The sequence below is a fragment of the Chiloscyllium plagiosum genome, unplaced genomic scaffold (genome assembly GCF_037043375.1).
Source record: "Chiloscyllium plagiosum isolate Xiang-an unplaced genomic scaffold, Cpla_swu_hap1 HiC_scaffold_37, whole genome shotgun sequence".
NCBI lineage: Eukaryota > Metazoa > Chordata > Chondrichthyes > Orectolobiformes > Hemiscylliidae > Chiloscyllium > Chiloscyllium plagiosum.
In genome coordinates this window covers 7,968,775-7,991,396 of record NW_028270175.1, presented here as the reverse complement: position 1 = coordinate 7,991,396, position 22,622 = coordinate 7,968,775, and the positions used below count along the sequence as shown (strand labels likewise).

The following is a 22,622-nucleotide window of genomic DNA, read 5'->3' as shown; positions in this document are numbered from 1 at the left end:
CTGCACGTCTTTTTGGACTGTGTGAGGAAACCAGAGCACCCAGAGGAAGCCTGCGCAGATACAGGGAGAACTCCACACAGGAATCAAACCCCCTGGATCTCTAGCTCTGAGGTAGCAGTGGTGACCACTGAGCCATTGTCTCCCTGTACTTTTAAGACCATAGCAATACTTAAACCAGTAAATGGGTTATTCTCTCTGGGGTCTGTTGGTAAAGGGAGAAATACTTTTTTTTAGATTAGATTACTTAGTGTGGAAACAGGCCCTTCGGCCCAACAAGTCCACACCGACCCGCCGAAGCGTAACCCACCCATACCCCTACATTTACCCCTTTACCTAACACTACGGGCAATTTAGCATGGCCAATTCACCTGACTTGCACATCTTTGGACTGTGGGAGGAAACCGGAGCCCCCGGAGGAAACCCACGCAGACACGGGGAGAACGTGCAAACTCCACACAGTCAGTCGCCTGAGTCGGGAATTGAACCCGGGTCTCTGGCGCTGCGAGGCAGCAGTGCTAACCACTGTGCCACCGTGCCGCCCACTTGTACCCTTCCTTCCCATCACCTTGACTGCTCACTGAACATCTACCTATCTATCTATCTGCAAACTATCTCAGTGACTACACACTTTCTGTCTTCCCTGGAGCGGAGGTTGAGGGGTGACCTTATGGAGATTTATAAAATCATGAGGGGCATGGATAGGGTAGATAGACAACATCTTCGCCCTGTGTTGGGGGAGTCCAGAACAAAAGGGCATAGGTTTTAGGGTAAGAGGGGGAGACATAAAAGAGACTTAAGGGGCAAATTTTTCACAGAGGGTGGTACATATATGGAATGAGCTGCCAGTGGAAGTGGAGGAGGCTGGTACAATTACAGCACTTAAACAAGGCATTTGGATGGGTATATGACAGGAAGGGTCTGGAGGGATATGGGCCGGGTGCTGGCAATGGGCCTAGATTAGGTTTGGATATCTGGTCCAGCTCATCCGTGCCGATCAAAAGGGTCTGTTTCTGTGCTGTACATCTTTATGACTCAAAGCTTGCAAAACCAAAACTTTCATTTTCCTTTTATCAGCTGCATACAAAATGCACATTCATTTTCACGTTAAAAGCACCGCATTTGCTGTGCTGATGGCACACCCAAACACCACCAATGTGTTGGTGCTTTAGATCTCCTGTCCCCCTGAGGAGGTGGTTTGAAAAAGACAAAAAAAAACTTACATAGAAATCCAAGGGTTTCAAACTAATTGCCCACATACTAGTCAGCGAATTTGTTCTAATTGGTGGTATATTAACAACCCCATAGAAAAAGGTGACTCCACCCATACAGTAGGGAGATTTTCCAAAGTTGAAAACAGACAATGAATTTCAGGCTACTCACGTTAAAGTCTGTCTGTCCATCCATCAAGTTGTCTGGGGACTTTTCTACATTGACAGCATCTCGTGTTACGTGCCAGAGATAAAGCAGTTTCCAAGAAAAGCCATCAAAGACCTTGATTTGTTTTATGATATTGCATTAGATCACTCCTTTTGCAATTCCTGAGCATTTTATCAACTGGACTGGAAATAAAATGTGTAGTGACTTTTTTGAAGAAACACCCTTGAGGGAGGGGAATGCAAGGCTTGAGAAATGCGCTTTACAAAAGGAAAGTTATCTCTGGAGGGTAGGTTCCCAAGATGATCGTGTAAGGTGGGATGTAGGCCGCTGAGGTTTGAATTTCATGAATTTGATGGAAATCTGGGTGACTGATGTAACAATTCATTTTATTGACTGGAGTGCAGTGGTAATGTCACTGGACTTGTATAATCTAGGACTCTGGATTACAAGTCCAGTGACTAAGATGACTGGTCAGGCTAAGAGTCCTGCAGCAGGTGATGACATTTAAAATAAAATTTTTGGAATTTAAAATCTAACAATGTTAACCAGGTAAGTACCGATCTAATTTCAGTCATGTCCTTTTTATGGAGGAAATAATGCCTGGTCACCAAAACGAACTGTGACCCAAAATGAACTGTGCTCTGCAATGGTCTAGTAAATGACTCTATTCAAAGGCAGTTGGGTTGGGAACAAATGCTGATCAAGCCAGTGACCACTTGTGTCTTTTTTTTTTCAAAACACTTACTTTTTTTTTAGTGCTTTAGTCTTTTTGTGGTGGAGCTAATATGGAGTTGGATTGAATTTCTTGGATAGAAATGATCTGCCTTGGGTTGAGACAGTGTCTGGGATAGAGGTTGAGGTCATGATTATGAAACTTCTTGTGGGGTGGACCATGAAGATGTCTTCAGCCTTGCTGAGAAGTCTGATCTCCATCCTTGGCTGAGCCACCAACAGTGAAAGGAAGGAAGCAGTGGAACGTTTTGAGGAGGTTGCCATCAATGTGTACGTGTGAGAATTGACACCATCCTGATGTAGAATGGACAAGTCCTGATGAAGGAAAAGCACAACAGGTTGGGCAGCATCCGAGAAGCAGGAAAAATTGACGTTTCTGGCAAAAGCCCGTTTTCCTTTGAGCCAGAGCAACTTGCTTGATCAGCATCTCCTCCCACATGACTTCTGTGGATGTAGACTGGAGTTAAAGGGAGTGGACTGATTCCTTCCCACCAACCATCTTGCTAGATTCCACAAAACTGAAATTTTAAAACGTGCACTGATCTTGCTGATTCATTATGGGCAGGCCAGTTATTTAAGACTCTCTCAGGTTCCTTAAGTCACCAGGGAAGAACTGATATCTTGTAATCAAAATGTCTTCAAGCAAAAGTTAAACTGCACGTTTTTAAACAACAAGCAGTTACCTTTAGGAAAAATAACCTACCAAGATCTGCGAAAAATAGCCTGCAAAATGTTATCTTGAGTGCATTTTGGCCGAGTAGCAGTCAATCAGAAAAGGGGAAAATTTTTCTCACTGCCTAAAGTCACCTTTTGCATGAGTAGCTAGCACTAGGATTTCTTCCTGCATCAAATATGGCTGGCTGATTTTTTTTTTAAATCTGGAGACAGTGGCAGTAAACTTTTTTTTAAAAAAAAAAAGTACTTGAGTCACCAGTATCTCTCAGATTTTTACACCTGTTTTCCAACTCCAGCTTTGACCTCCGATATTAAGGACTGTCTCCAGTCAAGCAGCTTGTGTTCTTAGGAAAAGACAACACTTATTGCTGCAGACTGTGTTCCTTACACAAAGTCCAAGATGTGTTCAGTCAGTATTCTAAAATTTAGTATCTTGGGTGACTCCTCTCAGCTGTGTCATCTACAAGGTGTTGCTGCAACCCTCCAGAAACTGGTATCTTCACCAGGAATAACCAGTGCAAGGCAGCATCACCTGAGTCAAATGGTATTCTGTTCCTTTTGTCACTCATTCAAAACCACGTTTGTGGGAGTACTTTTGCACGTGGATTACCTTATTTTATGCAAATGGGGTGATCTTGCCAGCAACACCTCCATGTTCCATATTCTTTTATTTTGCCAAAATTCTCTTTTTATTTTCGGTTTGGGATCCCCAGGAAGTGGATAGTTGCAGCAGTGAATACAGGGGCAGGGATCAATCACTGGAGAGCTCTGAGATTTCAGCATGACAATTGTAAAGATTCGAAGGACTTGGAGCTAAGTATGACCTGGTGGGACAAATGAAGTACCACATTACCATCAGCCAAAAGAATGGGTTTACGGACGTATCCACGCTTTCCAGTCAACTTCAGCATAAGACCAGAAGTAAACCACTTGGCTCTTGGAGTCTGCTCCACTGTTTCAGTGAGATCATAGCTGATCTGAATTCTCAACTCCCCTTTGCCTTATCCGTACTAATCCCTGATTCTCTTACTGATTTTACAAATCTGCCTCTTAGGCTTGAACAAGCCTTGATAGCTTTCTGCAGTAAAGAATTTTTGCAGATTATCTACCCTCAGCAGAAACTGCTCCTCCTGTCTTTAACTGCCTTTGAGATTATGCCTTCTAGTCCTATTGAGGGTTTGACTGGGTAGGTGAGTATTATTTCCCATTGCAGGTGAATGTGTTTGCTTTCAAGAATTGTTGCCCCATATTGTTCTAAACTTCAATAAGTACACGTGCACCCTTCTCCACCTCTCCTCGTTTAAAAACCATTCCTCCATACCCAGGATTAATGCTGTCCACCTCCTGGACTTCCTCCAATGATTATATTTTTTTTAGATAAGGAGCTGAAAACCATTCATGCTCGTCTGACCTAGTGCCTTGTATAGTTTCAGCAGGATTTCGTACTTGCATAAATATATTAAATACTTCATTTCATTTAATTCAAAAGGATAGCATGCCATATGACCTCCCCAATAACACCAACAGCTCTTAGCGATCTGGGTGCATCAGCTTCTTCTGTTTGAATCGTCAGCTCTGTCGTCTTCCTGCCAAAGTGTGTAATCTCCCTCTGATAATTCCACCCGATTAATGAGGTTTTTGTCCACTTATTTTAACATGTATGATGGTCTGCAGCAAGATACAGACATGTACTTGCCTTTCTCTTAGTCATCTGCACACTTGCCTACACACATTCATTTCACTCATGTGAGTTGGGTTAGTTATAAAAATAACTGTCCCCTGTATTGTGACACTCCACCATTACAGATTGCTATTCTGAAAATGCAATTAATCTCTTCCTCAACTTTGTTCTTTGTTCATTAGCCAGTCCATTTATCCTTGCTTTATTTAAAAAAAAAAACTACCCCTCTGACATGGGCTTTTTCTTTCCGACTAAACAGCTGTGTGTCACCTTTTTAATCAATTTCATTTTTCAAAATATTTACATGTACTGATTTGTTTTTTAAATTTCCTTTATCTATCCTGGTGCTAATCATAAAACTAGTAAACATATCCGGCATAATTTTCACTTCATGAAGTCAATCTCGCTCTGCTTGATTTGAAGTTCATGTGTTCCTAACTAGTCTATTGTATCCTTTTTTTTGTAATAAGACTCTAACATTTTTCCAATGACAGATGGTGAGCTAACTGGCCTGTAGTTGCCTGTTCTGCTTGCAAAACAAAGCTTTTCACTATACTACAATAAATCAAATCAAAACAATATTGCCTTTAATCCTTATTGATTTTAAGACTTTGAGAATCTAGCAATTCATGAATTTTCCAATTTAAGGGATTTTAATTCCATATTTGTATTTCAATGCACCCCCAATTTGAGTCGGTAATGAGACACAAGGTAGGATTTCAGTAGTTGATAGCTTAAATCTTGGATGTGCTGCAAGTTGTAAAACCTCTCCATTGTAAAAATGCTTTTCTCGTTAAAGACAACTTGCTCGCTGATCTTTAGACTGTCACCTGTCTTAACCCGTGATTAGCTTTTCATGCCCTAGAGTGGCTCGACAGGTTTTTAATGCAGAACCTGCTACAAAAATAACTTGGGATGGGCAGTAATTAATGAGTAGTCAACCGTACAGGAATCTGCATGGGACTGACTGCCAGCTGTGCAGTTGTGGCGTTTGATCTCTACTTGTGGGTTTCACTGAGGAAGTCTGGATGTCTGCAGATCAGATTTGAGATGCCAGTTTCCTTTCAGAGGAATGTGAAACCTTCACTGATTTTCAAGTCTGTCTTGTGTGAAGCAGTGACTTGCATGCTGACCCAGTTTTGGGAGTCTGACTCCCTGTAAGTTTTTAAACCCTGCACAGCAACACTCAATCATGGTGTGAAGATTTGGTGACGTGGATGAGCTGCTGGAGAGTATCTTCCCCTCTCCTGTGCAGTGACATCCTGTCAAAGTGAAGCTTTTCATTTCAGGAGTTGGATTAAACTGATTTGTAATCTCCCTTCTTTTGGGTGTGGTTTAATTGCATGCTTGGGTTGCCTTGTGACAAATTTTGTTTTTTCCCCCTCCTGAGCAGAACACCCTAAACAGTTGTTTTTAAAGAGAATGATAATTTTGGAGTGGAGAAGGAAGTTGGCAAGGTGAAGCTGAAGTAGTTGTGGTTAGTGGTATGTTTGCTTGAATTGAATTGGAAAAAAATTTCAGTGCCATCATGCATGGCCTCATGTTTTTATGTTCAGTGTCTCAGAAGTGAGTTTGAGTAACCAGTGTCCTGGAACATGTTTATTTACAGTATCTGTTCGTTTTTAATCTCATTTTCTAAATTCAAAATGTTCTATTTGGTATTGGTTAGTGTTGTAATAAACTTTTATTTGGTCACAACTCAAAAATCAAAACCAATGTTGTTGTCTTCCTCTGACTCATTCATGGACATGAGTGAGGAAGAAAGGTTTATGCTCGAGTCAACTGAGTGAATCAGTCCAAGTCTATTGAATAATTGAGGCAAAATATTCCATAAGTTGGAAATTAGAAATGCAGACAGAAAACACTGGAAATACTCTGCATCTGTGCAGAGAAACAGTTCCAGCTTTTAGTCCATGACATTTTGTCAGGAAATGGGGAAATGTGCAGCAAAGTTGCCAAGATTTTGTTATGCGCTAACTGGGTCTGACCAAAAAGTGCAGTCTGCTGGATAAACTCGGCTGGTCTGGCAGCATCTGTGCAGATGAAGTAGAGTTAATGTTTACAGTCCAGTGACCCTTCATGACTGGGTTATGGTAATGAACAATATACCAGAAAAATAAGTGAGGGAGGAGACCTGTATGGAACTGGAACAGCAAACGTTTCACATTTCCCACAAGAAAGGCAGACCGAGCCAGTTTGACTCCTATTTCTGCTAGTTTCCTTTCAGATACACTGCATTCACAACGTCTGTTTTAGCCTTTTTTTTTTTTGCATTGGCCTTTAATCCATCCCCACATACTACCCCCCCCCCCCCCCCCCCACCCTGAACACACTCTAGTATTTGCTGCAACAGAACTTGCCCCTCCTTCTCTTACTACTTCCAAATGTTGAAGTGTTCCTCCTTGGACCTATTTAGTTCCCACCTTTTTTTGGTGTGGAAAAAATTCTCCATTCCCACCCCTAATCTTTTCTGATTTTTGTTTGTACAAATAGTTTTTCTTTCTTGCTTCTAAAATGGATAACTCCTTACTTATTATGATCAGATGATAGCTTTTTAATCCTTGGCTTTTCCCTGGCCTCCATTTGTCGCTATGTTAACCATTACCATAAGCTGATTTTTCCTGATCCTAGCCTCAACATTTTTTTTTTAAATTGCATTCCCCCCCAGTTTCTGTCTCTTGTTTTTGGACAATACCACCATTTAGCACCAGTTTTGCATGTCCCCTTGCCCTTTCTTCACCCAGAGTTTGATAGGGACCCCTTGACCTCTCATTTGTGGTACTCTTGCTAAGCTTCTCTCCTCTACCTTTTTTCAGTGTTGTGCTACTTTTAAATCTATACACGACACTACAGTCCAGTCTTCACCCTCCTCTGTCCACACTATCCAGGATTGATTTTTACACTCCACCCACAAGAAACAACTACTTAGCTTTTAACTTTCAGCTTTCAATTTTCTGCTTGTGACTCACTATAGGAATAAGGGATTGCTTTGCAGAACACTTGTTTTTCATTTGAGGCCACACACATGGAGGGAAAACCTCTTACTTTTTATCCTTGTAATTTTCCTAGCTTGCTCCCACTTTGACTTTTTTTTCCCTTTTTTTTTCCCTACAATCTGTTACTTACACTGTTCCAGCATGGCTTTGTACCTCCACCTTATTTTATCATTTCGACTTAGAAACTTTTTCAGGGTCAGAGTTCACAGCTCCCACTTTTCGGACAGGTGTTCGGAATGTTCCTTGTGTGGACCACTTTTTTTTTCTCTTTTTAACCATCCCATTACCATCTACATCATCCTTCCTGCTTTGCATGTTATCCCAGATTTTCCTCTTCTGTCCTTTCTCTTTCTGGCCCAATTATTTGAAACCTGTTGCACACTTCTTTTACGTAACATTTGTTCCCATTCTGAATAATTGCTAACTGAAACATCCAGCATTTTTATTCTCCCTCCACACCATGTGCTGTGTTTCCACTTTTCTTGTATTAAATCGTGTAGATGTTAATAAAAGTTGCTTTTATTAAGTGATATAAAGAAAAATTAAGATCTAGCTCTATTTCCTTTTGACATGTGTATACGAATAGGAAGGTTTTGAAGGGATATGGGCCAGATGCTGGCAAATGGGACTAGATTGGGTTGGGATATCTGGTCGGCATGGATGAGTTGGACCGAAGGGTCTGTTTCAATGCTGTACATCTGACATTTCCAATTAGCAACTAATCAAAGTAATGGATGTCAAGTATTGGAATCTTTCAAATTATGCTCTGGTTTCAGAGTGGCAATCTCCTAGGTGCATAATTTTCCACATCCCTGCCTTTTTGTTCTTTGCCCCTCCCACTTGTAAAAATCAAAGCAATAAACCAGAACTTCAACCTGATCTCTCAACACAGCAGAGATCAAAGTGATGCATGTCTGTACGAGCTCAGGACTAATATTGGAAGCTTGTCAGTCATTGAACAAGAGCACTGATTTTTAAATCGACCACCATTAAAGACTTGTTTGTAGTTTACTTTTTTTTTCTGAGCATGTGGTTAGGTCTAGTGTTTTTTAAATGTGTATGAAGTCTCTTGGGAGGGAGGTTGGTGGAAAATGCAAGTGCCCCGTTTTTAAGCGGTGCTGATAATTAGGTGCAGGTGTATATCTCGTGGCACCTCCGAACCTGTGCTGCCACTTGATAGAGTCCAGGCTGATTTTCTCTTCTCTTCCAATGTGACCCTGCACACACCACTTTTGCTTTGTACTCCGAGATCCCACAGTCTGGGCCAACCTTGAGCTTTCTCCATGTTGGGCCTTCTGGAGTAGTCTGGTGTGGAGTCTAGAAAACTCTGTTCCCCAACTGAAGAAATTTTTTCATCCCAGTCTTGAATGGCTGACCACATGCTCCAGATTCTGCAGCAAAGGGAACACTCCTCCTCCTGTTTACCTTGGAGACATTTTGATTGGACCTGACAATGAGAACATCTCACTCTTCTAAACAATAAGTTTTCTTTTAAGAGCCAGCTTATTTGGGTTCTCAATCATGTGCCAACTCTTTGATCCCAAGAGCCAGTTTCTAGTGAACCTTTCACTGTGGTCTCTAAGGCAAATGTATCTTTCTTTTCCTAAAACGATGAAGATCAAAATGACAAACAGTATTCCTGATATGGCCCTTCAAAGCTGCAATGCTATTTGCCATCCCAAGTGAGTACATGCGAATGTGGTTTTTGTCTTTTTAACAAGCATATCCAAGTCCATCTGAACATCGCATGCATGTCTTTTTGTTTTAGTTTACTGAAGTGAATAGCCAAATGCTACCACATAAACTTCCATCTGCCATGTTGCCCATTTTTAACCTGCCTTCATCTTTTTTTTAATATTGATTTTGATTGAAGCTTTTGTTCTCTTCCAACATTTTTTTAAAACCCCTCCGACCATCTACAATCAGGTTGTGAATCAGTAAACATTAATCCAGTCTCCTTTTTGTAATTGTTACCTGCGGTACCTTTCACTTCAGACTGCAAGTTTCTTGACCTTAACTCTGTGGAAGTGTTAATGGAACAAAGGGCTGAACAATCAGGCACATATATCCTGTCCCTCAGGATTCCCTCCAACAACTTGCCCACCACGGAGGTCAGGCTCACCGGTCTATAGTTCCCTAACTTGTCTTTACTGCCCTTCTTAAACCGTGGCACCACATTTGCCAACCTCCAGTCTTCTGGCATCTCATCTGTGACTGTCGATGATAGGGTTGAACCACCCCATGGCTCAACACTTCAACTCCCCCTCCCATTCCACCAAGGACATTCAGGTCCTTGGACTCCTCCATCGCCAGACCATAGCAACATGACGGCTGGAGGAAGAGCACCTCATCTTCCACCTAGGAACCCTCCAACCACAAGGGATGAACTCAGATTTCTCCAGTTTCCTCGTTTCCTCATTTCCCTTTCTTCGCCCCCCCCCCCCCACCTTGTCTCAGTCCCAACCCTTGAACTCAGCACCACCTTTCTAACTTGCAATCATCTTCCTGATCTCTCCACCCCCACTCCGGCCTATCACCCTCACCTTAACCTCCTTCCACATATCGCATTTCCAATGCCCCTCCCCCAAGTCCCTCCTCCTAGGTTTTATCTTAGCCTGCTGGGTACACTTTCCTCATTCCTAAAGAAGGGCTCAAGCCTGAAACGTCGCTTCTCCTGCTTCTTGGATGCTGGGCAGTGAAGAGGGTTACCTCAGATTGGACCAGATGGGCCAACGGGCTGAGAAGTGGCAGATGGAGTTTAATTCAGATAAATGTGAGGTGCTGCATTTTGGGAAAGCCAATCTTAGCAGGACTTGTACACCTTAATGGTATGGTCCTAGGGAGTGTTGCTGAACAAAGAGACCTTGGAGTGCAGGTTCATAGCTCCTTAAAAGTGGAGTCACAGGTAGATAGGATAGTGAAGGCGGTGTTTGGTATGCTTTCCTTTATTGGCCAGAGTTTTGAGTACAGGAGTTGGGAGGTCATGTTGTGGCTGTACAGGACATTGGTTAGGCCACTGTTGGAATATTGCGTGCAATTCTAGTCTCCTTCCTATCGGAAAGATGTTGTGAAACTTGAAAGGATTCAGAAAAGATTTACAAGGATGTTGGCAGGGTTGGAGGATTTGAGCTAAAGGGAGAGGCTGAACAGGCTGGGGCTGTTTTCCCTGGAGCATCGGAGGCTGAGGGGTGACCTTAGAGGTTTGCAAAATTGAGGGGCATGGATAGGATAAATAGGCAAAGTCTTTTCTCTGGGGTCGGAGTCTAGAACTAGAGGGCATTGGTTTAGGGTGAGAGGGGAAAGATATAAAAGAGACTTAAGGGGCAAGTTTTTCACGGATGGTGGTACGTGTATGGAATGAGCTGCCAGAGGAAGTGGTGGAGGCTAGTATAGTTGCAACATTGAAGAGGCATTTGGATGGGTATATGAATAGGAAGGGTTTGGAGGGAAAGGGGCCGGGTGCTGGCAGGTGGGACTAGATTGGGTTGGGATATGTGGTCGGCATGGACGGGTTGGACCGAAGGGTCTGTTTCCGTGCAGTACATCTCTATGACTCTATATGGTCAGTGAGTGAGAGATTGTTCTAGGATTGCAGGATGCTGAATGTGATGAAGGGTATGCAGCAACTCCTGTCTAGGGATGGGGAAGCTTCATCTAGCACTGAGCTCAAGAAACTGAACAGCTACTGGCAAGTAAAGGATGTGCAATCAGTGGTTGGCAAACTGCAGCCCCTGCTGACCGTTTAGTGATGCATGCCAGACCATGAGTCACATGACCATACTCCATCTCCATCTGAAACAAACCTCTTGTCCAGGTTTAGTGTCAAGTCTTATTTTGACGCCACCTTTTTCATGGAACATTTTATGTTTTATATAGTTCTTCTAACATGGCTTGGCTTGGGTTCTGACTTTATTAATTTGATGCCCAGGTTTCATGACCCTTCGCTTCCACAGATTATCTTCAGCAGCCTTTGGGGAGCATGTGTTTTGATCATTCTGGCCCCAGCTGAAGCTTGGAAAATGAATTTTGGAACTTGTGTTCAGTCTGTCTCTCGCATGAGATGTTTGTATGTGCAACACTACCCTTCGTCAATCCCCACCTTGCATTGCAACATGCAAGCTGAGATGTTCTGAGTGGGATAGGCAATTTAAAATATTTGGAGCACTTTTATTCTGAATTTGAACTTTGGCTTGTTTCATGGTTGAGGTTCAGCAGTAACTGGACAGACTAATTGGAGCAAAACATTTCATGGATAATATCCTTTTTTTCGGGATTAGGAGCAGTGGTGTGGCCCTGGTGTTATAAGATGACTTGTTCTTGCCTCCAAATGATAGTAAACATTTTTTTCACATGGGTTATGGAATTTTAAATTAATATTTAGCTCCTACAAAATTCCTCAAGTCTTTTTTTTTTGAGGAGAGGATTGTGGAAAGCTGCCCAAGTTGTCATGCCTTGTGATGGAATTCCGACTCCAGTATGTTCCAGGAATTGTTGTTTTGTCATACATGTGTAAGCTTTATTTTTAGAGTTCATTTTCTCTTTGAAAGCGTTCTGAAGTTAACTATTTCAAGTCTTTATAGCGATTGCATTAATTAGAAGTTACTTTTTTTAAAAAACAATCTCCAGCTAGAGCAATGGATCATAGGACTCTGTCATTGTCATTGTCATTGTACCATGAATTACCCACAGTGGAAAAACTTCCTTCTTTTTTGCATCCTTGTGAATTTTTGTGCTGTGGCAGCTCTGCATTTATACTTGTAAATATTGAAAAATGAGTTAACTGTGAAATAATATTCATTTGGTTTGCTGATCAGCATGCTGAGGACAGACTATGTAGGTCACCACCACCACCACCTGTTTTATTGAGTTTTACCATTCTCATTCTTATTCTGAAGTTTGTTCTAATTTTTTTTAGTTCTGTTGGCATGGGAGATGTTCTGTTTTGCACCATCTATAACCTCTGCAAGAAATGATATGATAGAGGTGCTGGTGTTGGACTGGAGTGGATGGTCAGTAGTCAACTGACACCAGGTTGTCGTCCAACAGCTTGTTTGAAAGCAAGGTGTCAAAGGGACTATATAACCTGGTGCTGTGTGACTTCGAACTCTGTTCAAGACCAGTAACTATATCTATTCCAGGTTTAATCCTATCCCTTTGCTTCTCCCCCCACCCAATCAAAATTACATCTTTACACCAAATTCCAAAGTCCAAGACCAAGATCATGTTGTGAATTTTGAGAACACTTCGAGTATAGGTGACAGGTTTTAATTATGCTGAAAAATTTGTAGCTGAACCAAAACCTGCACCTAATTCAACTTCAATTTCTGTTGCTATTTCTGCACACCACGTTGCAGCCCATGTGCAGTTCATGGAATCAACATTGTTCAGAATTCAACCTTGTTTTGAACAATCAAATTTGCAAGTGATGCAAATGTAGCTAAACTTGACTGGCAACTGTTAAGTAATTGGGGTGGTATAAACTAAATGCATAGTCTCACATATCCAGCAATCTGTTTTGGACTGGGTCACTGCAAATGAAATGTAGGTGTAGATTTTTGTTTTGGTCTGTATGTTGTGGGTTGCTATGAACATGGTATTTCCTTTAGTTCTAACTGAGTTATTTTGGTTTTGTTTTAGAAACAGTAATTCGACGGGAAATTTTAGTATAATTGAACTTCAACTCTAACACGTCAACACCACCAGTTTCTAAAGGGGTTTCAAGAAGACACCTGTAGATACTTTTTAAAGTAAAACCTGGTCAGAATTGATATTTGAGCCAGTGGGAGTCTAACGTGGAGCTTTTGGCACGGAGGTAAGGGTGCTATCATAGCACAACTTTGATTTGATTTATTGTGGTCCCATCTACCTAGGTACAGTGAAAAGCTTTGTTTTGCAAGCAGTACAGAAAGATGATCAAGCGAGGCATTCAAGCTTATGACTGCACAAAAGCAAAACTAACATTAGAAATGTGCCCTTCAAGAGGAGACCTCAAATACTGGCCAGTAATGGCTTCTGCTCCAGTGTACAGACAATGTTTCAAAATTTGTGGATGATCCATATGTTGTGAAGATGATAATGTAGAACTTGATAAGGCGTTAACATAAACTGATGGAATGATCAAGAAGTAGCAGATAAAATTTTATTGCAGAGAAGTGATTCACCTTGGCAAGAATTTTTCAATGATCTCTTCAAAAGATTGACCTGTTCGGTGATGTCCTTGCACAGGTGGGACTTGAACCAAGGCCACTTGGCTCAGTAGGGGGCTCTGCCACTGCATCATTAAGAAATACTCTAGAATGAGCGTTTTTAAAAGTGAAATTATTCTAGTGGGTGCAGGAATAGAGATTCCTGTATATACAACTAGGAATTGTGACTGGGCTGGCTGAGGTAATTAATAAATGTAGGGATTAATGTTCTGGCACAGTGAGTTTACCTAACTCTGGGTTAGAATGTCACCGGGTCAAGTCCCACCTTCCCTGAATGTGTATGATATTAACTTGTCCAAGCATCTGTCTGTCTCTCAACTAAGGAATTCATCATTCTGCAAAAAAAACTTTCATTTGTTCTCCCCTGGAATATTGCATAGTTCTGTGTTCTGCAGATTGGGGAGGATGTGGAAGCATTAGAGTGCAGAAAAGATTGCCTGTGCTGAAGAGAAATTTTAGATTGGATAAGCAGGGGCTGTACTTCCTCTATTTTGACACAAATCATGTGGGGCCTTGACCTGAGGTGGAATGAGACTCTCCCTTCCCCCGGGTGGAAGGGTTGAGAACCACTCACTGTTACTCCAGAAGAAGCAATAGTGATTTTGAGGATTTGTAGTGCTTACATATCTTGACCCTTTTTTTTTTTTGTCTGGTGGAAGTGGGTTCGACTAAGGCTTTCCACAAGAATTGGATAACCTGAAATGAATTTCAAGTCAAAAGGCAGGGGAGTGGCACAAGTTGAATTCCTCCTTCAGAGGGCTAGCATTGACAGTGAGGGACTTAGTGGCCTCCTTCTGTCTAGAATTATTATAACCTTTCACCGCATTGATCATAACATTAATGGGACACCCATTCTTTGACTGAGACTTTCTATTGTATTCACCCCAAAAGGATAGACAAGGCCTTTGATTTATCATCTAATCTCTCAACAATGTCTCTCCAATAGGGCAACAGTATTCTGGAATCGCATCAAAGTCAGCATCAGTGGATTGTGTTGAGGTTTTTGGATTGGAATTCTCAGTTAGCTGAAGTTGCTACTTTTTGTAAAGCCTCTCACGTATACTTGTGGCACACCACTCACCACATCCTCAGTCTGAGAGACTTCCTTTGGACCCTGTCTATGAATATGATATTCTCTTCGATTTTTAATCAGCCCTTTTTTGTGGTATCTTTATCAGATGCTTCCTAAAGTGTACACAAACCCATACCCCCACTGTACTTGCTATCTAGCTCTGTAGGTTCAGGTTGTAAGTTTGCTCGCTGAGCTGGAAGGTTTGTTTTCAGACATTTTGTCACCACGCATAACATCACTGAGCCTCTGAAGAGTTGGCGTTCTGTCCCGATTTAGACAATAGTGCAGGAGTAGGTCATTCAGCCCTTCAAGCCTGCACCGCCATTCAACATGATCATGGCTGATCATTCCTAATCAGTATCCTGTTCCTGCCTTATCTCCATAACCCTTGATTCCACTATCTTTGAGAGCTCTATCCAACTCTTTCTTAAATGAGTCCAGAGATTGGGCTTCCACTGCCCTCTGGGGCAGAGCATTCCACACAGCCACCACTCTCTGGGTGAAGAAGTTTCTCCTCATCTCTGTCCTAAATGGTCTACCCCGTATTTTTAAGCTGTGTCCTCTAGTTCGGCACTCACCCATCAGCGGAAACATGTTTCCTGCTGCCAGAGTGTCCAATCCTTTCATAATCTTGTACGTCTCAATCAGATCCCCTCTCAGTCTTCTAAACTCAAGGGTATACAAGCCCAGTCGCTCCAGTCTTTCGGTGTAAGGTAATCCCGGCATTCCAGGAATTGACCTCGTGAACCTACACTGCACTCCCTCAATAGCCAGAATGTCTTTCCTCAAATTTGGAGACCAGAACTGCACGCAGTACTCCAGGTGTGGTCTCACCAGGGCCCTGTACAGCTGCAGAAGCACCTCTTTGCTTCTATACTCAATCCCTCTTGTTATGAAGGCCAGCATGCTATTAGCCTTCTTCACTACCTGCTGTACCTGCATGCTTGCCTTCATTGACTGGTGTACAAGAACACCCAGATCTCTCTGTACTACCCCTTTACCTAAATGGATTCCATTGAGGTAGTAATCTGCCTTCCTGTTCTTGCCGCCAAAGTGGATCACCATACATTTATCCACATTAAACTGCATCTGCTATGCATCTGCCCACTCACCTAACTTGTCTAGGTCTCCCTGTAATCTCCTAACATCCTCCTCACATTTCACCCTGCCACCTAGCTTTGTATCATCAGCAAATTTGCTAATGTTATCGCTGATACCATCTTCTATATCATTAACATATATTGTAAAAAGCTGCGGTCCCAGCACAGATCCCTGCGGTACCCCACTGGTCACTGCCTGCTATTTCGAAATGGAGCCGTTTATCACTACCCTTTGTTTCCTATCAGCCAACCAATTTTCAATCCAATCTAGTACTCTGCCCCAATACCATGTGCCCTAATTTTACTCACTAACCTCCTGTGTGGGACTTTATCAAAAGCTTTCTGAAAGTCCAGGTAACTACATCTACTGGATCTCTCTCGTCCATCTTCAGAGTTACAGCCTCAAAATTCCGGAAGATTAGTCAAGCATGATTTCCCCTTCATAAATCCATGCTGACTCTGTCCTATCCTGTTACTACTATCCAGATGTGCTGTAATTTCATCCTTTTATAATAGACTCCAGCATCTTTCCCACCCCTGAGGTCAGACTAACTGGTCTATAATTTCCTGCTTTCTCTCGCCCACCTTTCTTAAAATGTGGTATAACATTAGCCACCCTCCAATCCTCAGGAACCGACCCCGAATCTATCGGACTCTGGAAAATAATCAACAACGCATCCACGATTTCCCGAGCCACCTCCTTCAGTACCCTGAGATGCAGACCATCAGGCCCCGGAGACTTATCAACCTTCAGACCTAACAGTCTCTCCAACACCAAATCCTGGCAAATATAAATTCCCTTAAGTTCAGGTCCTTCAACCCCTGTTACCTCAGGGAGATTGCTTGTGTCATCCCCAGTGAACACCGATCTGAAGTACCCATTTAATTCCTCCGCCATTTCTTTGTTCCCCATAATATATTCCCCTGTTTCTGTCTTCAAGGGCCCAATTTTAGTCCTAACCATTTTTTTGCCTTGCACATACCTAAAAAAGCTTTTACTATCCTCCTTTATATTATTGGCTAATTTACCTTCGTACCTCATTTTTCCTCTGCGTATTTCCTTCTTAGTAATCCTCTGTTGTTCTTTAAAAGCTTCCCAGCCCTCAGTTTTCCCACTTATCTTTGCTATGTTATACTTTTTCTCTTTTAACTTTATATGTTTCTTAACTTCCCTCGTCAGCCACGGCTGCCCATGCCTCCTCCTGCAACTTCTGCAATATACACAGAAATATCTGCCATTGTTCCTTCACGGTCATCCCTGCTAAGGTATTGCACCATTGAACTTTGGCCAGCTCCTCCCTCATAACTCCATAGTTCTCTTTATTCAACAGAAGTACTGTCACTTCCGACTGTACCCTCTCCCTCTCAAATTGCAGATTGAAGCTTAATGTATTATGGTCACTACTTCCCAATGGCTCCTTCACTTCGAGGTCACTGACCAATTCTGGTTCGTTACACAATACCAGATCCAGAATTGCCTTCTCCCTTTTCTATTTGTCTTGGTCTGCTAAGGTGAGTGATATCACTTCGGTTCTCCTTTTTTTTTCCACAATCTGAACCTCAACATGAGCAACGAATCTTTTCAAATTGCATCCTGTTCTGTTTCTCATTCTTTCATGGAATGGGCCTTATTAACCAAGGCCAGTATATGTTACCACACCGTAATTCTCCTTTTGAGTTGTGGCTTGCTGGAGCATTTTGAGGGCAGTGAAGAGTGAACCATGTCCCACGTTGGTCAGTCTAGGTAAAGTTGGCAAATGTCTTTTCCTAAAGACATGGGTGTCCCAAACGGGTTGTTACAAAATGTCACCATTACTGAGACCTGTTCTTGTATTCCCAGATTTACTGATTGCTGTGGTTATTAGCTTGAACTTCTTAAACTGATGGTCGAATAACTCTTCAAACCTGGCCAGGATTGTGGAGAAATATTTGTTGCTCTGAGGAATACTTTGCCCCAAAAATGTTGTGTTAAATAATTCCATTCTCTACAGTCTCATGTTGTATACTAGTAACACTTTTTTTGTTGTTACTTTTGTGTTTGCTTACTGTTATGATCCCTGCTGATGTTATTATCACTGGACAAGTCTGATCTCTGGCTGAAATGATTTGTCAAGCCAAATGTTTGTTTCTTAAGTTGCTGCTGTTTCAGTGAAACAAGCATGCAATGCTGCGGTTCTAGTTTTTTTATTACATAAGAAATGAAGATCAGATAAACTAAATATTTACATAAGCACAATCTGAAAGATTTTAAGTTCACAAAGAAATGCAATCCCATCTATCCCAACGTATTAGTGTTCAGTGAGCATCAGCATGTTTGATCCTATCTATAGGTATGACTTAAATGGAAAGAATGAGCTTGGAAATCTTTGACTATTCACACAACTGAGCTTTTGAAGCTAGAAAGCTAACCCTTCATGGTTATAACTAACTAAACACTTCTGGCTTGGAACTTCAAAACAAAAGCCCTTGCACGGAGTTAACCTATTTCTTTCCTCTCTGTTCACTAACTGATTCTTTTCTAGAAGAAATGTTTCATGCATCAAACTCCAACTACAAACAAATTTTTCCAAGTTATGGGTTGTTCTCTCTGGAAAAGAAATTCTGACTCCTCTAAACAAATGCAAGCTAATATACATTCCTTAATGTTTCTCTCTGTAACTCCTCCTCCTTCAATGCAAACCAATCCGAGTATCATCCTCTGGACTGGCATACTAGTTTATATAAAATCATGGCTCCAGAAATGCTGACAAATTAATCATTTAAACCTTGAACACTGACCCAAAACCCATGTCACTGGTTCAGAATCCAAAGTCTCAAATGATATATTTAACAAAAAATTATACATTTTAGTATTGCAGAGCCATGGGGTATGGGATGGGAGGGAAAAACACGCCTTTATCACATTAATTCATATCTATTTTTTTCAGCATCTTGTCTGATTTTTTTTTTTTTTTCTCTCTGGATCCTTAGATATGAACTGGCAGGCCACAGTGGTGTTTTTTTTTCCCCTAAAGCTAATCATTTAAACATTTTAACATCTGATTTTTGTTTGACACTTTTATTTTCAAATGTTGGCTAGCCTTAAGATTTGTTGTTTTTTTTAAACCAGGTTTACAAAAATTCTAGTTTCTCCCTGCTCAATACTAAATATATTTTAGCTTTATTTTCTTTAACCATATGATCCCCAAGGAAGGTGTTCAGTTTAGAAAAACTTGCACTCTGAAATTGTGTATTATTTTACCAACAAGCCCACAAACCTTTATTTCAATGCTATTCGAGGAGTTGGATGTGTAGATAATGTGTCGTAAGATATTAAAAATAAACGTACCGCTTCAGTTTATTCAATTTACCAGCTGAGATGTTCTTACTTACCTCTGAGTCAGGATGCCTAGGTTCTACAATCACCTGCTGTAGAGTTAGGGACACTACCACTGCATCACAAGCCCAATGAAACAGTGGACCCTGGTAAATGAAATTAACCATGGAGGGGAGTCCCTAATTTTGAGGACAATCCTATTCATGATTGAATTGAATTTATTGTCCCATGTACTAAGGCACAGTGAAAAGCTTTGTCCTGTGAGCAATACAGGCAGATCAGAGTTAAGTAACATAGATATTTAAATAATAGATAAACAGTGGCAAAAACAAAAACCCAGGTATTGGCGAATGTTAAGAGTTTGAGTCCAATCAGTATACTAACAGAAGGGTGGAAACTGTTCGAAACCAACTGGTGCGTGTTGAGGCTTCTGTACCTTCTCCCTGATGGTAGAGGTTGTAGAAAAACATTGCCAGGGTGGGATGGAGAGTGGATTGAGAATGCTGGCGGCCTTTCCTTGACAGCAGGCCTGGTAGATGGATTCTGTAGATGGATGATTTGGCCTTTGATTGTCCGGGCTGAGTTTGTCTCTCTGTCTCTGTCACCATCTCCGATCTGGAATACCATATCGGGTAGTGATACATCCAGACAGAATGCTCTCGATGGTGCACCTATAAAAGTTAGCAAGGGTATTCACCGTCATGCCCAATTTCCTTAGCTGCTTGAGGAAGAAGAGACGTTGGGCTTTTGTAACCAGTGCGTCCACATGAGTCCAAGAAAGCTTGTTGTGGATGACCACTCCCAGGAGCCTGACGCACTCCACTCTTTCCACCTCTGTGTGCTGTTAATGTGTAGGGGGGCAAGAGTAACATCCTGCAGAAAGTCAATGAGTTCCTTGGTTTTGCCACCATTGAGAGCTGGGTTGTTCTCAGTGCACCATTTTTTCCAGGTCTTCTACCCACCATCTATAGTCTGTTTCATTGCCATCTGAGATTCGACCGACTATGATGGTGTCATCATTGAACTTGTAAATGGCCTTAGTCTGGTAGTTGACACCAGTCATGGGTATACAGTGAGTACAGTAGAGGGCTGAGTACATACCCATGGGAGGGTTCCAGTGTTGAGTATTAGTGAGGATGAACTATTGTCCCCAGTCTGTGGGTCAGGAACCTGAGGATCCAGTTGCAGAGAGTGGGGCATAGTCCAAGATCACTTGAGTTTTTAGTAATCCAGTCTCGAGGGGATAATAGTGTTGACTACAGTTCAGCCTTCAATGAGTAGGATTCTTACATAGCTGTTTTCTATCCATCATTTGGACTGTACAGTGTCTTCAGGTAAAACAAAGGGTGGAGGGGTTTGCTTTTCAATCAACAACTTGTGCGCGGACATTGCAACCCTGGGCAGCCACTGCTCCCTAAACCTTGAAGTCCTCACCATCAAATGCTGCCCTTTCTATCTACCATGAAAAGTTACTGGTGCTAAACTAATTGTTGTGTACAAATCCCAAGCAAAGGTTGAGGAAGCTCTGGATGTGCTGTACTCCACCACTAACACCCCTGGAGATGGAACACCCCTGGGGCCCTGTTTATTGTAACTGGTGACTTCAATCAAGCCAATCTAAAGAAGATGCCGCCCAAATACCACCAGAACATTACCTGCCCAACTCGGGGCCTGAACATTTTAGACTACTGCTACCCCACTGTAAAAGATGCCTACCTCTCCATCCTCCACCCTCCTTTCGGGAACTCCGACCGCAATGCCGTGTTTCTTCTCACGGCCCACAGGCAAAAGCTCAAGGAGGAGACCCCCTCGCGGATACAGGTCCAGTGCTGGTCGGAGGAGGCAGAGGATCAACTCCAGTGCTGTCAGCTGATTGGGTCATTTTCAAACAGGCCACAGGTACCTTGGACGGGTACGCCACCACCGTCAAAGACTTTATCAGCAAGTGTGTGGAGGACTGCACACCGAGGGGAGGCAATCCAGGTGTTCCCCAACAGGAAATCCTGGATGAATAGGACATAGAGAACCTGCTAAAAACCAAGTGTGAGGCCTTCAGATCAGGAGACCCACTCAAATATCAGGAATCCAAGTATGACCTTCACAGAGCCATTAAGACAGCCAAGGATCAATACCAATCCAAACTAGAGACCCAGGCAGACACCCAGTGACTATGGCAAGGACTGAATGATATCACAGATTTTAAGAAAAGAGGCGATGATTCATCCCTCCCAGATCTTCTCATTGCCTTCTATGCTCACTTTGAACAGCATTTCAGAGGAGAGGTTAAAGCCTATTTCGATAGGTCCTGATGAACCTATCCCAACAGTCTCTGCATCAGAGGTCAAATCAGTTTTCCCTCGTGAATCCAAGGAAATCTTATTCGACCAGACTGAGTACCAGGCTGTGCACTCGGGGCATGCGCAGAAAAACTGGCAGAGGTCTTCTCCGACATCAACCTCTCCATGCAGCTGGCCACTGTCCCTGCCTGTTTCAAGAGGGCCAACATCAACATCCCTGTGCCTAAGAACGCCAATGCAGCATGTCTCAATGACTACCGCCCGCCCAGTGACCTAACTTCGGTGATCATGAAGTTCCACCGGTTGTTCTAGTTCTTAAAGTAAAACTCGAACTAGGTTTTCCTGTACTTGGTAATGTCTCACTTTCTGTTTTGCCAATTTGGGACAAATTGACTGGCTACAGACCTGTGAACAGAACCTGGGGTTGCCCCTATCTGGATTTCCAATTTGCCGCAACTTGTATCCTATGTCTTTTAATAGTCGAACCTTTGAGTAGGAGAAAATTCCCCAAGTACTTCTCCGGTGAGTATAGTTCTCCAATGTCTATTGGACAGTGCTGTCTGATCGCCAATAATTACATGCCAAGTTTTAGATTATTCCTGTCCGCATCGAACCTGCAAATGGTGACTCATCAGAAGAACTGTTCCTGTTGCAAAATGACTTATAGATGCTGATTGGTCAGTTCAGTGAAATTTCACTTATTTTCTGAATGTAAAGAATTATTACAAATTTCTGGCATCTTCTAGTTAAGTGACAGGTTGGGGGAAGGATTCTGTCCAAAGCAATGACTGCAGATTTAAGGGGTTTTTCAAAAACTATGCAGTAATTTTCAATTGACTACCAGTCTGGAATTGGCAAACAAATATCCAATCCTCATCAGATTAGCAGTTGGTGGTCTACTCCCATTGTAGGAGAAAGTGAGGACTGCAGATGCTGGAGATCAGAGCTGAAAATGTGTTGCTGGAAAAGCGCAGCAGGTCAGGCAGCATCCTGCTACTCCCATTGTAACCCAGAATATGCTTTATTTGAACCTTCCCGCATGTCACTGAGTGGAGTGTTGCTTTTGGAGAGTCCAGTTTTTTGTGCTGTAACTGTCTGATTTCTCAGTGGCAACTTGGTCAGTCAGACTGGTTTATTTTCTGTTTTGGGGTATAAATTCCTGAAACTTTT

General features: G+C 42.2%; 1 protein-coding gene across 3 annotated transcripts in view; it reads left to right on the top strand.

The window, feature by feature from the left end:
- Positions 1 to 22,622, top strand: part of spsb1 (splA/ryanodine receptor domain and SOCS box containing 1) — a 93,790-nt gene that overhangs the window by 16,026 nt on the left and 55,142 nt on the right. Inside the window, exon 2 of one of the 3 annotated variants that reach the window (XM_043676174.2) lies at positions 13,099 to 13,273. The exons of the other annotated variants lie outside the window; for them this stretch is intronic. The gene's annotated coding sequence lies outside the window, so the exon portion shown is untranslated. The remainder of the gene's footprint in view (positions 1 to 13,098; positions 13,274 to 22,622) is intronic. 3 annotated transcript variants of the gene reach the window in all.